The sequence below is a fragment of the Lichenostomus cassidix genome, chromosome W (assembly GCF_008360975.1).
Source record: "Lichenostomus cassidix isolate B80296 chromosome W, HeHo_3.0, whole genome shotgun sequence".
Classification (NCBI taxonomy): Eukaryota; Metazoa; Chordata; class Aves; order Passeriformes; family Meliphagidae; genus Lichenostomus; species Lichenostomus cassidix.
In genome coordinates, this window is record NC_139510.1 from 22686223 (window position 1) to 22694116 (window position 7894).

The following is a 7894-nucleotide window of genomic DNA, read 5'->3' on the forward strand; positions in this document are numbered from 1 at the left end:
GTCTTATATATGGGACCAAGAAAGCGAACTGCCCATTGGGAACAACTATCTTTCCCAGAGCTTAAAGAGCTTCAGCGGGCAGCCACAGAGCATGGTATCAGTTCACCATTTTTTGTGAGCCTGCTAGATTCTGTATTTGCCCATCATATCATGACACCATATGATTTAAAAACACTGGCACGGCTGTTGTAATCCCCCACTCAAAACACTTTATGGGAAAAGGAGTGGGAAAAAGGTATACAGGATCTGCTTCTATCTTATGTGGGTCATATTAATCAGACCCTGGTGGGCCTCACAACTAGACAGCTTATGGGAATGGGACCATATACAGATCCCACTGTCCAAGCCTGAGACATTCCCAGGGAAGCCCTTGAGGGAATTCGAAACGTGGCTCACCAAGCCTTCCTGAAGGTCCCTGATGCAAAAACGCCTCAAAAATCATTCACGACTATCGTCCAGGGACCCCAAGAATCTTATATGCAGTTAGTTGATGGCCTTAAGCAGGCGCTCAAATGCCAAATTGATAATGCAGACGCTCACAAAACTTTCCTCTTGAAGCTTGCTGTTGAAAATGCAAGCACAGACTGTAAAAAACTCCTTAAGTCCCTGCCCAATGAAAATCCAACTTTAATTGAAGTGATTGAAGTGTGTAACCATGTTGGCACATTAGAACATTAACATGTGACCATGGCTGCAGCTTTTGCAGCCGTGAGAGGGCCCCCTGCAACTTCAGGAGTCTGTTTCAGTTGTGGAAAACCCAGTCACTTTAAAAAGGACTGCTCTGCTCTAAAAAGAGATAAACCTAAAACCACTCCTGTGTGCCCACGGTGCCTCAGAGGTCCACATTCTGCTAACCAATGTCGCTCTAAGTATGATTCTGAAGGTCACCTGCTCCACGGATACCAAGGAAACTGGAATCAGAATGTGGGACAACGGTGCTGTGTTCTGACACAGATGCCTCAGCCACCCTCGCAGATGCCAGCCCCACCGATGCCCAACGGAAACCTGCCTCAAGTCTTCACCCAACAACTGCAGATTGGACCTACACACCTCAGCCACAGTAAATGGCTACTTCAACAGTCTGAAGTATTTCAGATGGCTCTCACTGACTTCTCTGGACAACTTTCTACACATCCTCCAAAACACAAGCTCGTGGCAGCCGGCTTTAATCTCTTGACATGATCCAAGAGAAGCAAAGTTCCGTTGCAAGCATTAACTGTTTTTACAGATGGATCTGGTCACACCCACAAAGTCAGTAATACTGTGGTGGGACTCAAATCTCAATTAATGAGACTCAGATGTCACCACTGTTTCAAGATCCCCTCAAATTGTTGGATTAGCAACCATTGTACGAGCCTTTGAACGCTGGTCTGTTCCTTTTAACCTAATAACTGATTCTGCTTATGTTGCAGGACTTGTGGAAAGAGCTGAAGCTGCAGTGTTCAAAGATGTACCTAATGGAGACTTGTTTTATTGGTTGCAACAACTTGTTTTCCTTTTAAATAATAGGCAAGAGTCGTATTTTGTAATGCATGTTAGATCTCACACTACTTTACCTGGCTTCATTGCAGAAGGGAATTGCCAGGCGGACCTACTTATGCTACCTGCGCAAGTATTACCTGATCGCTTCTCCCAAGCAAAAATCAGTCACTCATTTTTTCACCAGAATGCTGGTGCGCTGGCAAGAACTTTTGCTTTACCCTCTCGCCAAGCCTCTAGCATTGTGGCTGTGTGCCCAGACTGTCAGAGGCACTCCTTTCCCTCTCTCGCTGTAAGTGTTAACCCTAGAGGACTCCAGAGCCTCGAAATTTGGCAAACATACGTTACTCACTTTCCTGAATTTGGCAAACTTGAGTATATACATTCCTCTATAGACACCTTCTCAGGTGCCTTGTTTGCATCCTGTCATACAGGAGAATTGGCAAAAGATGTTTGCCGTCACTTTATGAGTGCCTTTGCATTCTTGGGAATTCCTTCACAGATCAAAACTGATAATGTCCCAGTGTATATTTCCCAGAGAGTTACAAATTTTCTTGCCCTCTGGGGAGTGACACACAAAACGGGGATTCCTCATTCCTCAACAGGCCAAGCTATCATTAAGCAAGCCCACTGTTCACTTAAGCGTCTTTTATTACAACAGAAAGGGGGAATGGTGAATGCTACCCCAGCTCAGCGATTACAGAAGGCATTTGTTGGAAAACGCAGTTTTCCAGCAAAACTTATGCTAACTGAATATACCTGAGCAGGGCCTCAGCATACTCAGGCCTCAGTAAAATCCTAACAAGCTACAGTGGCTTGTTTACCTGAGAATGTTCTGTGGGAAGAATGTCATGGGAAAGAATAGGGAGTCAGAAGTGTTATGAGAAAGAAAAAGGGAGTCACCGGGAAGATCCCTGAATGTGTGAGAACAGACTGCAGATGTGTGTGTAGCTATAATTAGTAGCATCTGTAACAGTATATAACTCTCTCGTTTGGTGAAATAAAATGGAGCTTACTCTATATCTCATATTGAGACTGCCGTGAGTTCCCTCTCGTCGTGATGTTAGGCATTGTATGTTTTTAATTTTTTTAATTGTTCCCTGATGGATCCCAACCCTCCGATTGTAAGGCACTTTGGCAGTAACCGACAGTTAGAGGTTAAACAGAAGGCCCCAGTCCTTGTTAAGGACACAGAAACAGGTAAGATCATGGGACCCTATCCTCTCATCACATGGGGAAGGGGTTTTGCCTGTGTTTCTACAGAGAATGGCCTGAGGTGGATCCCAGCTAAGAACGTCAGACCTTTCAGAGAATCCTTGAATACTTCTCCTGGGGATCCTGAAGATCCTGATCACCTTGGCAAACTATCAGCGGAGACCCCAGCTTTTCCAGTTTCGGCCCTGGTTCCAGAGATCGCAGAGGTCACCTCCGCCTGACCACCACCTCAACCAGCTTCTGCTCAATTCCAGAGGAATCATTGACTTTACACCACTTTTCGATTTCCGTGGACGACCCACTCCAAGCTAAGTGAAAGCTATAATTGCGGATTAAGTCTTACATAAACAATATTGGAAATGGTTTAAAGAAAGACTCAAATGTGAAACTAACCCTATACCTTGTTTTATTTGTAAAGATTATTCTCATCAAGTGTGGGTTTTGTGTCAGTGTCAAAGGTGTCAAAAGCGGTGGTAATTGCATAGCGCATTGCTGCTGTGGCAACTGTCCACAGTGTGATCCTCTATGCTATTCTTATGGTAATTGTATCATTCAAGAATTTTTGTGTGGACAAGACTATGGCTGGCTCCCACATTGGTATTTTTGGGAGCCAAATCTGCCTTTTCAGGCTGGTCCTCCTAGTAGCACTCCTTTTTGACAAAGGAGGGGTGGTCACAATGCCACCTTTTCCAGAATGCAATGTTTGGCTTACGCTTGCTGAAGCTTTAAATGAGTCTACTCTGTGCCTATCCATGAATTCCCCTGGTGACCCTTTCCAAACCTGTTTGGTAGCTATGCCCTTAGAGAAGAGTGAATGGGATGTTTTATTCAATTTAACAGTTTGATGAGAGTGTACTGCTATGGGTCGAATTGAGCCGACCTGGTGGTGCCAGGAAAGTTGGCGCAAAAAGACTGGTGAGCCAGCCGGATGGTATTTTTCTGACCAAAAGGGATTAGGTGTAAATAAGGTTCTTAACTTTCCCCCTCTTTCCATACCATCTCAAGAATTAGATATTTTGGATCCACACAGTCTTTTGTGTGCTTTTACCTAAATTATACTCAGAATGACAAGAGAAGATTCAGCCTTGATGTTTCTGGAACAGGAATTTACACCAATGCTTCTGACTGGTGCAACCATATTTTTCCCCAACCAATTACTCCTAGAAGTATTGCTATTGGATTACTAGACAACATATTTCTGATATGTAGAAACAGGGCTTGGAAGGGAATACCAGGTAAAGCCATAGGAGGTCCTTGCACTTTCGGGCGACTAACCATGTTTCACTCCTTTCAGGAAAACTTACCATCTTTGCACAAGCTGGTGCGAGCAGAATGCAGCTCACACACATATAGTCAGGATTGTGATGATAATGTTGAATCTTGGAACCTAGGAGCCCGAGTGTTTGCCTCTATTATCCCATCTATAGGATAAGCGCATGCACTGAAAACCCTGAATAACCTTGGCTGCTAGCTTGCAAAACAAACTAATGCTACTAGTTCTGCATAACCGGCTTACTGACAGATGTTGATAGTGTGAGACACGCTACACTGGAAAATAGAGCTGCAATTGATTTTTTCTTTTAGCACACGAGCATGGTTGCGACAATTTTGAAGGCTTATGCTGCATGAACTTGTCTGATCATTCCCTGTCTATCCATGCTAACATACAAGCCCTTCGAGATAGTGTCACCAAATTCAGAGTTGTAAGCAATTGCAATTGGCTTAGAAACATACTTAGAGAATAAGGACTTACTGGCTGGCTTAAGCATTTAGCTAAAACAGGAATTTACATTTTAGCCATATTGCTGCTTATGATGATTTGTCTGCCATGTGTTTTGCAATGGGTTCAGAGATTGGTAAGTCAACAAAGAAAATTTTACTCGTAGAAAAGAAAGGGGGAGATGTGGAGATACAGCTGGAAAGCAGAAGTGAGAGCACTGCTAAACTCATGTCAGAAGTGGATGCGGCAACACTGCTAGGCCACAAATCGTGGCATGCAGTGCAGCCTACCACAAAATAGATAGCATAAGAGAACAGCATGTTTGGTATGTACCTGTGCTGGTTAGTGCTAGTTTTTAGTTTTGCAATAACATTAAGAAACATAGATATGGTTGTTATAGTGATTACTGCTTATATAAGAATCTATTTTTAGTCACTGCTGAAAAAGTATAAATACTCTGCTCTGTATCAATAAAATTGGCTTTTTGCACCCAAGCAATCTGCCCTGTCTCTTCCATCGCTGACCATCACTCGACACAAATAAACAACGAGAAGACCCCAGACCAAATATCACCATTGGACCAAGAGGCATGTGTGAGGGGCATGAAGAGTGCATGAGGAATGGGTGCCTAGACTGTAAGGGTATAAAACCCCAGGAATTCCTTTGTTCAGGGTCCCTCTCCAAAGGCACTCAGCTCGAGCTGTTTTTGTGTTGCTGCACCATGATTAAATTACTTAAAGGAACCAGAGGTCTGAGACTTTGCTATAGGAAACCTGGGGTGGAGTGGGTAAGAAAACCTGGTCTGACTGTGTGAGTGGGGTGTGTAGGGAGTCAAGTGGGGTCCTGTCAGCTCACTGGAGCCACCTGTTGTGAAGGGGCTTCAGTCCCAGCAGTTAAAAGTTTCCTTAACAGAAGCATATGATTTTGTTTTGGTTTTTTTTCAGATTTAGTGGAGCTGCGTTAGTACTGCTAGATCAACTCAAAGTATTCTTGGTTTAAGCATAGTTTTCTCATTTATCATGAAAATACGAAATTTATTTTAAGAATATAAATGAAATAATGGGAGTCATGAACAAGTGACTACAGACATTTCTGAAAGTCTTTTTAATAGAAAGATGAAATAATCAAATTAGAGTCACAAATAAGATGTCCACAAAGACATCTAGCTGTCTGCTATGTACTTGGCAGACTCTGGGGTGGGTGTGGTGTGCGTGTGTGTATGTAACATGAAAGGCACCATGCTCAGCCTCATCTGAGGGTAAAAAACATTTTAAAGAAGACATTTTTATTAGAAGACGTTTTTAAAGCTGCCTTTTCCTTCATTTCCCCTCCCCACCTTGCCAGGACGCATCCCCACAGCACACTTCCCCCACCACCCAGTCCCCTAACTGCCTCACACTGCCTGACTCCAGCATAGCCTTTGCTTCTGCAGCCAGGCCTTCAGAGGCAGCAAGAAGTGGTATGACCAACACTACTCCTTTACCGGCTCAGGAAAGCAGCTACCAAGGACGTGACAACTCCTCACGAAACCAACAATCATCAGCCCCTCAGTGATGCCACATCGCCCCGCCCTTCGAGAGCGGTGCAGGAAAAACCGCATTGCAGGCACGGGGGAGGTGGCTGGAGTAGGCTGTTGTGCTAGCAGTGCCTGTCAGTGAGGTTCACAAACGAGCTCTCAGCTTTATAGTAATATTCCCTTACACTGTAGATTGCTTATACAATATAAAATTGGTTTTGATTTAATGAGGTCATACAAACCTATTTAAAATGTGCACAGCCAGAAAAGGCAAATGTGTAATGCTTGGTAACTCGTGCACCAAGCAGTCAAAAGAAAGTAAATCATGATTTCTAGATGATAGGAAAAGATGTGTGCTAATGTCTTTACAAACAATTCCATGGGTGAGGGTATGGGTGTTAATGTCTTTAAACGGGTCTGAATGTTTCTACCAACTTCAAGCTGCAGGTTTGTTACAGAACCCAGACAGTTTGACTCCTGAAATAGACAAATGGGTCCTCACAAGCCTGAGTTTCTGATCTTTGCGGGGAAACATGTTTAAGGCGGGAATATGTGATAGGCAGTTCGGGAAGGCTGTACCTTCCTAGTACCTCAGCCAATGGGAAAGGAAGAGGGCAACATGCGGTCGGGAGTTTAGGATAAAAGGAGGCTGCGCCCTCCAAAACCTCGAGAAAGAAAACTTCGCGGGCATATGACCCAGTGGACTCTCTCCCTTTATTCGAATAAAGTTGCTGGAGTCCTCTGTTTTCTTTATGGACTCTGGCATTTCATAGCACATAGATATTTTAAGGTAATTTCAGACATAATGTACAGAAACATGCACCTAACAGTGAATGTTGCTATAGAGCCCATACTTTAAGGGCTACACTTTAAATCCAGCAGTTTCTGGACAAAGTAGTCAGCCTTTAAAAAAGGCCTCCATTAAGAATTGTTTCAGTTTTTACAATCAGTATTACTAAACTATTTTTGAAGTACAAGTGTAAAGATGATTGTGCTATCAGTATTCCCCTACATCCCCTTCCTAGCAGAAAACCCCAGCAGTCCTCAAGAAACAAGCAGCCTTTTGGCCCTAAGTCAGTAGGCAAGAGGGGTGGGGACAGAGGCATAAGACAACCCCCAAACCCACAGTTCCTATTACAGTAGGAATCCCTTAGGATCATCGCAAATCATAAATGCTTGGTTTTAAGGAAACCTTAAAGAAAACCCTACTAAAGCTAGAGTGGTGCTTGTTTGTAAGAATAGGTTAGCTTCTTAAAAGATGCAGATCATTAAAAAGAAAAAAACAAAACATTCTTCAGTATATTGACTTGTGCAGCTTTTTCCCTGCTAAAATATTTTAAAAACACAAACCATATACACAGTGTAGAAGTGCATAGAAAAAAAAATCCTGCACACGTCTTTTCATAATTTACATTTTTGTTTGACCTTTTTTCTAGGTTGCTGATTTCTCAATTTAATTTATGTTCAGCCATTCCCAAGGAAATGCCAATTCTACATGTATGTTTATTTACTGGGAAAACTGCCATACTCCTTTGCCCTGGTCAAAAGCAGGTTTTGGGTGTTTTCTAGGGATTGATTATAGCTCTTCTAAGTAGGTAATCTCTTAGCTCCTTGCCCTTTCCAATTACATTGTAAGCGTAGCTCCTTATTATGACAGGAATTACCCTATATGGTTCAAAAAGATGAGAAAAATAAAATGTTCAAGACACAACCCCCCAAAAGTGAAATAATCCACTTAATTGGGATCAATCACATTGAGATTTACAAAGTTCTTTTGAATTTATTTTTTTTGCTTTTATTTAGGAAGTGAAAATGAAACTTGTAAACTATAAATACAAATGCCAAGGTATTACATGAAATATCCAGGAGTACTTAATTTTTTTTTAATTTCTCACAAATATTTCTTATGGAATTCAAGAAACAGGGAAACCAAAGAAATTTAAAGTCTGTATACAATGAAAATA